The sequence below is a fragment of the Festucalex cinctus genome, chromosome 20 (assembly GCF_051991245.1).
Source record: "Festucalex cinctus isolate MCC-2025b chromosome 20, RoL_Fcin_1.0, whole genome shotgun sequence".
NCBI lineage: Eukaryota > Metazoa > Chordata > Actinopteri > Syngnathiformes > Syngnathidae > Festucalex > Festucalex cinctus.
Genome location: NC_135430.1, coordinates 2744725 through 2757168, shown reverse-complemented (window position 1 = coordinate 2757168; position 12444 = coordinate 2744725). Strand labels below are relative to the sequence as shown.

Here is a 12444-nt window from a genome sequence, read left to right as displayed (position 1 = left end):
ATGCGTGCTTGTTTGTTTGATCACGTGAGCGCTACATGCTCGGTGCAGACGCTGCCGGATAGAAAATCAGGAGCGGAAGCTAGAATGGACTGTTTATATATGTGTGCAAATATCGGATATTTTTGGACATGGACAGAAAAAATCCGATAGTTTTTTTGGCTGATATCGGACACAGATCCGATATCAGTATCGGATCGGGACACCCCTAATTGCACAGGATTAGCACATTAAATCAGGCAACACATTACTTTTATGCGGTCACACATGGCTTTTCCGGTTGATGCCTTCACTGATATTCTTGGAGTGATGATTATTTTTCAGGTGGTCAGTAATATGTTTGCCTCTTCCACTAATATTTCCAATTACATCACGTCTAACTTTAATTTTTCAAATGTTAACTGTTAAAAATCCTTCAGAGATACCTATAGCACCAAACTATCTGTTAAATGAGGCGATATCCACCACTTAAACACCTGTTAAAAACAGCATGAATATTCTGTAACAGCGAGTCAACGTGCAATTTGTCCGCTCCTATTTGGGATCTTAGTAAAAGATGACATGCAACTAGAGGTAAGATTTAACCTAAAAAATCCAGCCCGTCCCTACCCAGGCCCCGCGGGTATTAAAGCCCGACCCAGCCCGAGCCCGACCAATTAACTTGATTTGCAGGCCCGAAGCCCGAAGCAAACCCGAAATTTCAATTTATCCCATAGTATTTTTGGCAGGAAAAAAAACGTAAGATTTTTTTAAGGTTAAAATAATCTATATATTTTTATGATCATGATAAATACATTTGCACAACGAAATGACGCTGGAACACAGAATAAGAGGCCAGACAAAGAGAGTGAAAGAGAGATCTTGATGCGTGTCATGAATTCATGTATTCATGGAAGTTCAACAACTGGGCTTTATTAACAGACACACGAGGCAACAACGGCAGAACTCCCTCGGGCATATTAGACTGTCGTAAGGAAAAACGCTGTCTCCAGGACGGCCATGCCGAAGGCTGGGTGAAGTCAAACGATTCAGGAGAGTGAAACTTAGCCATCACGTTGCTTCAGTCTTGACTGCAGGGCGAAAGAGCAACTTCTGTGCACGCGAGGCAACAACGGCAGAACTCCCTCAAGGCATATCAGACTGTCGTAAACTGTGGCTCCTGCTGTAAACAAGGGGTGATACTCGTTCCAAAGACCGCTAACACCTCCTAGTGGCGATCCGTAGAATAACAGTTTTAAATGACACCACAATGCGCACTCGCTTAATTACGCGGAGAAATACTGCAGCCCACTAGGCTTTAAATCGAATAATGCAATTTACAGCGCTCCTTCTGTTTTATCCAAATTATTTATTTACAAGTATACCTTAGTTTAGTATCCATGCATCGTTTTAGTATTCATTTTTCTAAACATATATTTATTTAAAAAAAAAAAAAAAAAAAAAGTCAGCGAGAAAGAAGCCCGGGCCCGACCCGACCCGAACGTAATGATTGACATTTTAGACCCGACCCGAATTTCGGGCCGGGTCGGGCTCGGGCTAAAGATCTTACCTCTACATGCAACATACCCTCCAATAGCATATTAGACTGAACACGCAATTTAGTGCCTGCTGCTTGTGATCTTAATAAATCCGGCACTTAGTGTCATGATAGTGATGAAATGGCTTATAGCAAGGGTCGGCAACCCAAAATGTTGAAAGAGCCATATTGGACCAAAAAAACAAAAATGTCTGAAGCCGCAAAAAATTAAAAGCCTTATATAAGCCTTATAATGAAGGCAACACATGCTCTATGTATCTAAAGTAGCTATATTAGCCTACTATCAAAATGACTGTTAACTACAAATACATAATGAGCCTTCATGATTAAATGTTTATTTTTCCTGCAGTGGATCCTGAATGACGCACAACTTCATTAGAAAATTAATGAATTATATCTAATTGCTTTGATGAAATTAAAAAAATGTGATAAAGAAATCAGATTTTTGACGTCATTTTTATTTTGAGGATTCGAAAAAACAACAAAATGGAATGCATAACGTGAATAAAACGCAGCCGGCATTTATAAAAATAAAACGTCAGCCTTTTGAAAAGGTAAAGTATATAAAATCAAATTAATACAGTTCAAGTTTGACGTCTGTGCAAAAGCCAAGCAAGTCAGTGCAAGGGTAAAACGAAGCAGCATTTTTTATTTTTATTTATTTATTTATTTTTTTTGGGACACGCAACCAACGCAGCTATCCTCGGACCTGAGTAACAAAACACAATAATATCCCTAGCGACGAAGCGGCACAAAACCTCACCCTGGACAGCCATCGGACTTTGTTGTGTAGCAGGAGATCGGAATATTCGCTGTCAACTTCATCAAGCAATGCACGGAAATGACGGTTGTTCAGGCAATCCTTCCGCCTTGGCAATGAATGCAAATCATTCGGTTCAAGAAACGTTAAATCCTCTGTTCCCCTCAGTTATTTTTCTCTTTTTCACTTTGCGATCCATGGCCCATCACACACCCGTCGGTTTGTTTACAACAGCCGCCTGCCTGGGATCCCGCCCTGCTGATAGAAACGTGTTGCAGGCTATGACGTAAATCTTCGTTGACAGAAATGTTGTTGTTAATATTTATTCCACACATTTTTACAGCATCGGAAAACGTTAAGACTGTTTGTGTCATGTTTGTCCTTCAGAAAACATATTAAAACAAAAAATATATTTCTCTTCCCCATCCAGGGTTCCTGCGGGGTCTTAAAAAGTCTAAAAAAAAAGTCTAAAATTCAGAAAGTTAAATTTTAGGCCTAAAATGTCTTAAAAAACAGCCATATTTTCATCCTAGGTCTAAAATTTAATTTACCCAAGTCTAAAATTCTTACATCCGTTCCTTACATTCCGAGAAGTGTCTGCTCTGTAGAAAGAAAGAAAAAGAAAGAACAAAAAATGTGTGTGTTGCGTTGTTTCTGTTATTTGCGTGCTCAAAGTGAAGGAGACATTGAGGGGGTGCGTTTGCATTGTAGTTCAATGTAGTTCGGGCGGGCGGGAGCAAAGGTACGTGGGGCGGTGCAAGTGCGATGTGATGCGCGGCGGCGGCTTGTTTTGCTTGTTTTTTGATACGACAACAGGAGGGGGAGGAATTATCGTTGTTGCTTTCTGCGGGCATCCCGAGCTCAATATGTCAAGCTAACACTACCGGGACAAAAACAAACAGGCAGGGTGGTGAACGATGTACTTACGGCACGGGATAGTGTGCGCGCGCGCGTCACAGCGAGTGTCAACAGACAGTAGCAGAAGCCGGCCGGTGCCGTACATTTCGGTATTTCCCTTGGCTATCGAGTCCTCTCAGTGCACTTGTATGTCCCGGTGTTGGTACTGCGCGCGACTCAAAACAATAACTCCCGTGACGATCCAATGCATGAGTTCAAACTTCACACGGGTATGTCCCACAGCCAACACACCAGCTAAGCTAAAAGTACATCGCAAGCGTCTCGCTTTTTTTTTTTTTTCCCCCCCGTCACTGTACACAACTAGCATGACAAGCAGATAGGAGAACTGAGACGTGCCCGCAATGAACGCCATCAAACTCAAAATGAACCACAGCAAAAAAGGAAAAGAAAAAGAAAAGAAAAGCAGTGATTCCGTTGTCATCATCGTGTCTCAGATTAATAATAATAATAATAATAATAATAAAAAGACGTCATACATTAACCAAAAATGAATGTGATGGCAAAAGAAAAGTTGTTGATAAAAAGGGAAGGTTACTTTTGGCAATATTTTTTTGATATATTAAGTGGTTAAAATGTGTTTGATAGATTTATTGTTCCATAAGGTGGCTTCATATTTCTTTTGGCTGGACGGTAGGTTTATTTAATGTCTCAAATTTTTATGTTTCTGAAATACTTCACACTGTGCACATATTGTGTTTGTGTCTTTTTAAAGGTTAAATATTTATATTTCAAATTCTCAGCCTTTTGTTTTCCTGATTTTGAATAGAAAAAAACAACAACAACCCTATTATAACTGTCAATAACGACTAATAAATATTTAAACTGATACATTTTTCAGTCATATCGCCCAGCCCTTTGTTGCGGTCTATTTAAATAGTGTTCCCTCGTTTTCCTCTGGGGTTAGGTTCCAAAAAATACCCGCAATAAATGAAATCCGCGAAGTAGTTAACTTTATGTTTTACAACTCTTAGAAATGTTTTAAGGCTCTAAAATCCCCGACCGCACAATTTATACACTTTTCTCATTGAGGCATTTACAATGTTCTCACATTTCTCTCTTGTTCAAACATTGCCAATGTTCAAACCTTCATAAATTTTATAAAATGGGTATATTACTGTAAAAAAATATGCAAAATTGCACTTAAAAAAAAGAATCCGCGAAAAGTGAACCGCGTTATAGCGAGGGAAGACTGTAATTGATTCAATATATGAAAATATAGAAGACATTTTTGTTGTTTTTTAACACGTTTGAAGATACCGTAAAAATTTGTGGTGTTTTAAGATTAACGTCGACAAGCAGCAAATGTCACTATAAGTTTTGAATATTTAAATGAATCGTATGTTTTGATAGCCACTGCCGTTGCAGGCAAAACTTGTGTTCCAATCAAATATTTTGCAAATATATCGAGTTGCGTATGCGTAAAGTCATGCTACACCACAAAAAATGGTGCGACCAAATCCTGTGCTGTGCGAGCAACTAAAAATGTTACTCGCACCAGTGCTAGTAGTGGGAAAAGTTAGTGTAGAGCTCTGCAAGTTGATATGGTTTTGAGAATCAAATATGTGACCCCACCCCTTTTTTTTTTTTTAGGGGTCTTCGGTCGGTCGTGAAGTTGGTCTAAAATGTTTCTCATAGTGGTCTAAAAAGGTCTAAAAAAGGTCTAAAATTTCACTGAGTGATTCCTGCAAGAACCCTGCCATCTTTTTCCATTTTCAAACATTTTTGGAAAAATCTCCAGGGAACCACTAGGGCGGCGCTAAAGAGCCGCATGCGGCTCGAGAGCCGCGGATTGCTGACCCCCGGCTTATAGTAACCAAAATGACAGCAGTATCAGGATATTATTGCTAAAAGAAAACAGCTTCATGCACTGCAAGTGTTGACAGGCTTCATTTTTGATCCAAAAATGTGAAATGACCAACCTGATGCATGTATGAACTTAGTAACCAGCTGAAATCAAAATGAATATTTATGTATGCAAGACTCAGGCAGCACAATAGAAAAGTAGTTAGTATCCTTTGGAGTTCTGTTAACTATGCATTTATCCCTATACGTTTTTAAGTACAGAAGGAAGGTGACCTTGCATTAGGGCTTCTCACAATCTTAACATTATAATTGGAAAAACAGTTGTGCAAAACGGTGTGCTGCTTTTGCAAGTTCCTGATGTTGTGAAAATGCCCTGAATGCACCGTGTTGCTTGCGGAGAAAGCGTGTGACGTCATGTGATTCTGCCATCCCGACTCCCGAGGGGCTATTAAGCTGTTTCATGATACCCCAGTTTACTGTAAAGCTAAAGTCACAACAAAAACAATTACACTCATTGTATATTTAATTACAGTACAATAAATATTTCATTTTAAAAACATCGCCAGTGCTAATGCAGTCCCATTGACAACAGGAGATTAGCATCACCGTCCATGTGTGACATTCCTTTAAATGAAGAATATTCACACACAAACGCTGTAGAAAGTAACACATAAATGGGTAACATAACAATAATTAAAGGCATTTTTCCCAATTGGCATAAAAAAAAAACAAAAACAAAAGTGTTGTATTAATAGAGCTTAACTCTTTTACTGCCACACATTACAAAAAAACTTTTAACTTATCTTTCAAAGCAAACAGAATATTGTGTGCTTTTACTACATATACAAGGTGTGTATCACATGAAAGATCGCATTCCATTCCTTCGTTAGAAAAAAGTATGTTTCTACCTTATTCCGTTCTTTAGTAATCACCATTTGAAAATGGATAACTTGAGTGACATTGAGCGAAAATTGAAACAAAGAGAAAACAAGCTCTTTGTGAAAAGATACATTTTCCCCACAACTTACTTTGACACTAATATTTTTTGTTTAAGTGACACTCTGAATTAGGTTTAATGTGACAAAGGATTTGATCATTCATGTCATCCTAGAAAATGTTGAATTTCATCAGATTCCAGCATGTTTAATTGTAATTCCATACACCGGCAGCCCATTAAAAAGAGATACAATGCTGCCATCTGCTGGCCATAGTTAGTGGGTATTTTTGATTCCACAACTCATTGATCAGGCACTTAGACGCTGCACTGCCCATTGATTTAAAAAAAAACAAAACACCAAATAACATTTATGGCGGCATAAATTGTGATTTTTCTAATCATTATTAAACGTTTTTGGCGGTCAAAGAGTTAAGTGCAACTTTCTTCTTTTACTTTTTTTAAGCAGTCCATTTAGCATGCTTGTGTCCAAATTCACAAGACTGGGTCCTCCAAAGGCTGAATTTGTCAGCTGCACGACGTCACTCATGGCGCAACTCGACAGCACGTACGGACTTGCACGTGAATGAACTGTCGATCAATGCACTACTGCCAAGCAGCATTGACATTCTATTCATATGTAATCCGAGCGTGCTGTCGACTTGCGCCAGGAGTGACGTCATGCAGCCGACAAATTCAGCCTTCGGAGGGCCGGCCTTGTCAATTTGGACACAGGGCATCTCATTGTGTGTACCCCGTGCATGTACGGCACCACACTGCCCCTAGGAGGCCAACACGTGCACAGCTGGAACAGCTGGACTGGACTGCTTTATTCTTATTTTGCTTGCTACTATTTTAATATCTGGTTGTTATTTCATAGAATTCCAACACATCCTAATCAAAATCATCTTTATTGGCCAAGCTTACGAGGAATTTTTCTCTGGCATCAACACACATTTCCACCTGATAGGGCATGAAATATGATATCCGAGGTCCCAGGTTAGCCCAGTAAATCCCTACACTTTTAAAAATAAAAATAGAACAACAAAATAAGATAAAAATACATACGATAAAGAGGTAACTGTTTGAATGTGTACAAAGATGCAAGACAGCAAAATTGTGGATGTAGCAGGATGAAAATTCAAGGCTTGGATTTCATGTAATATTTTACAGGGTCATTTTATAAACAAAAAAAAAAGGCGAAACAAAAAGAATAGTGTTCAAGAATAAAGTGTTCAACATGCAGGGATGAATGGACGTGAGGCATTGATGGTAGTTTTGAGTAACTGAGTTTTTGTAGTTGACTAAATACCAAGTTTTCAAATCAATTAATTTCTTTAATAATTGTGATTTAAATATCAATCAAGATAATTCTGATTATGTTTTCCATAATCGGACCTCTCTACCTTGTGGTTAGCACGTCTTCCTGCCTCAAAGTTCTGAGGTGGAAGTTTGAGTCTCCAGCCTTCCTGTGGGCCGTTTACATGTTCTCCCCGTGCTTGCATGTCTTTTTTTTTTTTTCTTTCCCCAGTGTACTCTAATTGATTATTAGGTTCACTCTTAATCGTTCATAGGTGTGACTAGTGCTAATGGTTTTTTGTCCTATCCAGCTTACCCGCACTATAGAAAATGAATGGGTATTATAGTGACTACATTGATCACATTTATTGGTATTATCAGGTTAAAAAAAAATTACAGAAAGCAATGCAACAGGCTTTATCTTGAATACAGAAAATCTGCAACTTCATGCACTTTTGCAAGTTAGTAAACGGCAACTAAAATTAATTTTCACCTTTTTAAAACACCCTACAGTGTCAGAACACGTCATACTCTTTCACTAACATATGCCAATGTAGTTCATTGTCCTCTTCATAACTTCAGAGTCTCATAATTACAGTAAATATTTGTTTGATAAATCCTTCTTGGCCATAAATATGAAACAATCGGGGGGGGAAATGCAAATACAACAGTAGCTGAGTGTACCTTTTAATATGCCACAAACAAGTTTTCAATGAAATGTTGAATGGCAGGACCCTTGTAAACAGAGGATCCCATGTACCTAGAATAACACTAGCATTAGGCCGAAATCTTGCACCTCAAAAATAGTCACTTTTCAGGAGACTCCCAAAAAGATATTTTTCAACCATTAACATTGCATCATCATCAAGGGCAAGCCACTTTCAACACTTTGCATTGGTTAAAAATTTGTAAAAAATAACTCACATGTGTGGATTGAAAAAAATATAAAAATAAATATATATAAAATTGACCAGGTTATAAGGTTTAGGTTAAGTAAGCTGCCAGTAATATGTTGGAAAGCAAACCTTTGGGTGATAATTCAAAGAATTTGATAAGTTTTCTCCGCATTCTCCGCCTACAACATAATTTAAGTGGATTCATTTTCCATTTGCAATCTTAAACAAACTGAGACCCACCGTAATGTTGGTGAAATGATTACACCATCACATAGGTTGCCTTCCGTCATGTCGCATTGGGCAGAAACCTCCTACAGTGGGGCAAAATATTACTACCCCTAGCAAAAAGTATGGAATCACCTGTCTTGGATGAGCACTCAGACGTTTTATTCTGTAGATCAAACTCAGACAAAAAGCATGAAACAGTTGTAAGGTCATTCCAAAGTGCAACATTTTGGCTTTCAGAAACACTAAAAGAAATGAAGAAAAAACATTGTTCTGGTCAGTAAATGTTACTTTTATAGAGCAAGTGCGGGGAAATAAATCTGGAATTACTCAATTCTGAGGAAAATAATACGGAATCATGAAAGACAGACAAAGAAAAAAAACAATCAAAACACTCACTAGTATTTAGTTGCACCACCTCTGGCTTTTATGACCGCTTGCAGTCTCTTGAGGCATGGACTTGATGAGTGACAAACAGTATTCTTCATCAATCTGGTGCCAACTCTCTTTGATTGCAGTTGCCAGATCATCTTTGCAGGTCGGAGCTTTGCTGTGGACCTTTTTTTATTTTTTATTTTTTTTCTCCAATTTCCACCACAGGTTTTCAATTGGGTTGAGATCTGGGCTATTTGCAGGCCATGACATTGACTGGATGCGTCTTTCTCCAAGGAATGCTTTCAATTTTTGCTCTGTGGCATGATGCATTGTCATCTTGGAAAATGATTTCATCATCCCCAAACATTTTTTTTTTCAATTGAAGGGACAAGAAACCGCTCCAAAATGTCAATGTAAACTTGTGCATTTATTGAAGATTTAACCACAGCCATCTCCCCGGTGCCTTTGCCTGCACATGCAGCCCCATATCATCAAGGACTGTGGGAAATTTGATGTTTTCTTTAGGCAGTCCTCTTTGTAAATCTTACTGGAACGGCACCAAACAAAAGTTTCAGCGTACTCACCTTGTCCAATGCAGATTCGTGACTCATCACTGAAGATAACCTTCATCCAGTCCATGATTGCCTCTCCTTAGCCAGGGCTCTACTAACTTTTCCACTACTAGCACTGGTGCGAGTAACATTTTTAGTTGCTCGCACAGTACAGGATTTGGTCGCACCATTTTTTGTGGAGGTGCAAGTGTGACCTTAGGCATACGCAACTCGATATATTTGCAAAATATTTGATTGGAACACGAGGTTTGCCTGCAACAGCAGTGGCTATCAAAACAAATCAATAATTTCATATAACTTAACTCATGTCAACATTATTTTGTTTAGCTCATTAAAAGTCAGTACTTTTTTTTTTTTCTTTTCCCTTCACCTGCTCCTCAGCTGTCCTCGCTCTGAAGCTTCTAGATTGCACTAGATAGAAAGCGAGTTAACGACATTCCAAATAACCAGACTTCGTTTTCCTTTTGTGCTGTTAATCTGAACAATGGCCTCTGACCATTAACCTCTTTAAGGCGCCGTAAAACTAGAAAATAAAATAGCAATGTAATATTAGCTAACAAACATGACACACTTTCATGCTAGTAGCTAGTTACATTGCACATTCAACAATCTCTAATTGTCCTAATTAACTAAAATAAATCTACAGTTTGACATCGCATGTACTTGCGGATAATTCTTGTCCAAAGCAACAACAAAAATAAAATCCAACAGTCTGCGTAACAATGAACGTGTCGGCGTTCCGTGCTGCCACATTGGAGTGGTGTTAAAAACCTAGCAACCACAGGAGGGCGCTTAAAGACTGCACAAATTGAAACTAAAACTTCTGACGGGCAGAATAATCTGTATGTTTGATTTGGCACCGTCCGCTGGCCCTCCTTTACCACTACCATTCTCCTCCTCATTCTCATTTTGTTTTATAAAATAATAGATCAGAACAATAGATCGCTTCATTTTTTTTTTTTTTTTTTAAATTCGCTGCCGCTTTTCCCTGAGCCCCGCACGGCAAGCTACCACAAGCTCCATTGTGTTTCCATTATAGTCGCCGCACGGCGGGAAGGGGGTGTGATCATTTGAACTCAGTCTCTCCAAGCCAAGCTTGCACTCCCCAATGCGCGCGGATCTGCCATAACATTTCACAAGTGGCATATCACGCCAACATTGAACCATATTTACAGTTTAATATGGATGGGAATATTGTGATTCACGACCGGCTTGCGAGTCACGAAGCTATTTGTGAATGGAGAACTCTCCCACTGGCGCTCTCATTCAAGTTAATGGGAACACATGACCGCGATTTTTTTTTTTTTTTTAAACCACAAACATTACAACTCCATCCACAAGTACCTTTTTAAATTGTAAATATAGTTCAGTGTTGTTGTAAAAGATTATTATATTGATTGTATATACCGTATTTTTATGACTTTGGTGAAGACCGGCAGGCGCCTTTGGTTCTCTCCGCAAAATGCGTTACTGTCGGTCAATCAGATGACAGGTGACGACGGCCCCTCTCGTCCCCCGACGACCGGCGCTGCAGAACCACTGCTAGAAAGGCTTCTAAACAGCGGTTACAACGGAACTTCTCGGCCCCGAAAGAGTCCCATGGAGGTATCCGGGGACAAAAAATGCTGCTTCCGTGTGGAACCGGTCCGGTGGAAAATGCGCCATATTACATATGTTTGTATGTAAATTGTAGTCTGCGCGGTGCGCGTGTACTCGTATGCTGGGCCGATCGGGAAGTAGCCAGCCAATCACATTGCAGCGGCTCATATTTCACTCAAATACTATTGGATTGAGTCGGCGCACGGCGGCACGCTCTCGTTGCTAGTACGGGAGAGCCAGGGGAGGACACAGCGACTTTCGAATGTACATTTTAAACAGTGCAGAGGGAACATTAATGCACTCGCGCCGCACGAGCGGCATTTTTGTTCACTAGCACGCACTTGAAAGTTACCTGCATTTGCGTGTGAATGCTTGTACTGTCGAGCCCTGTTAGCCCATTGCAGTCTTGTTCTTTTTTGTTTACGCGTCAATGATGGTTTCCTTTTAGCTTTCCTGTATGTTCCTTTATGTTCCTTTAAGCGATTTTGCACAGTGCTGTCACATACATTGACTCCAGCTTCCTCCCATTTCTTCTTCATTTGTCTTGGTGTGCATTTTCTGTTTTCAAGACATATGGCCTTTAGTTGTTTGTCTTGACGCTTAGATGTCTTCCTTGGTCGACCAGTACACTTGACTTTAACAACCTTCCCATGCTGTTTGTACTTGGTCCAGTTCTTCGATACAGCTGACTGTGAACAGCCCACATCTTTGGCAACCATATGTGTAGTTACCTTCTTCAAGAAGTTGAAAATCCTGTCTTTGGTCTCGAGACCTCTCCCTTGTTGGAGCCATGATTCTTGCCAATCCACTTGGTCCAGCAGCCCTCCAAGGTGTGATAACTGTTTTTAACTGCTGACTAACGAGCAGATGTAATTTGAGGCAGGTGCCCAATTATGGAAAGGAAATTAACTGGGTGTGTCCTTATTTTCTGCTCAAAATGGAGTGATTCCATATTTTTTTCCTCAGAAAGGAGTGATTCCATATTTATTTCCCTGCACTTGCGCTATAAAAGTAACATTTACTGACCAGCACAATGTTTTTTTTCTTCATTTCTTTTAATGTCTCTGAAAGCCAAGATGTTGCACTTTGGAATGACTTGACGACAGTTTCATGCTTTTTATCTGAGTTTGACCTACAGAATAAAACGTCTGAGTGCGTGCTCGTCCAAGACTGCTGATTCCATACTTTTTGCTAGGGGTTGTATTCAATACTAGGGGTGAACCGATCACAATTTTCCAGCCGATCACCGAGTCCTGATCTTTTAAAAAGTCTGACCTGCCGATCTCGTCCCAAAATGATCATGAGAACCATGAGCAAAAATCCCAGAACTGTGCCACTCACACACTTGATCGCTGCGCGATGTATGCGTGTTTGCGCGCGTATGCATGCACGTTTGTTCTTTGGGCGTTGAAACTCGGTAGACTAGGCTCACAAGAATAGTTCTTGCACGCTCAAAACACACTTTGGTACTCATAAATTCCTCTTCGGTGCTCAGAATTGTGGCACAATTAAATGCAAGGATTTATTTG

At 39.6% G+C, this 12444-nt stretch overlaps 1 protein-coding gene across 1 annotated transcript in view; it reads left to right on the top strand.

Moving 5' to 3' along the window:
* Positions 1–12444, top strand: part of zfhx2 (zinc finger homeobox 2) — a 31301-nt gene that overhangs the window by 4239 nt on the left and 14618 nt on the right. The window lies entirely within an intron of this gene.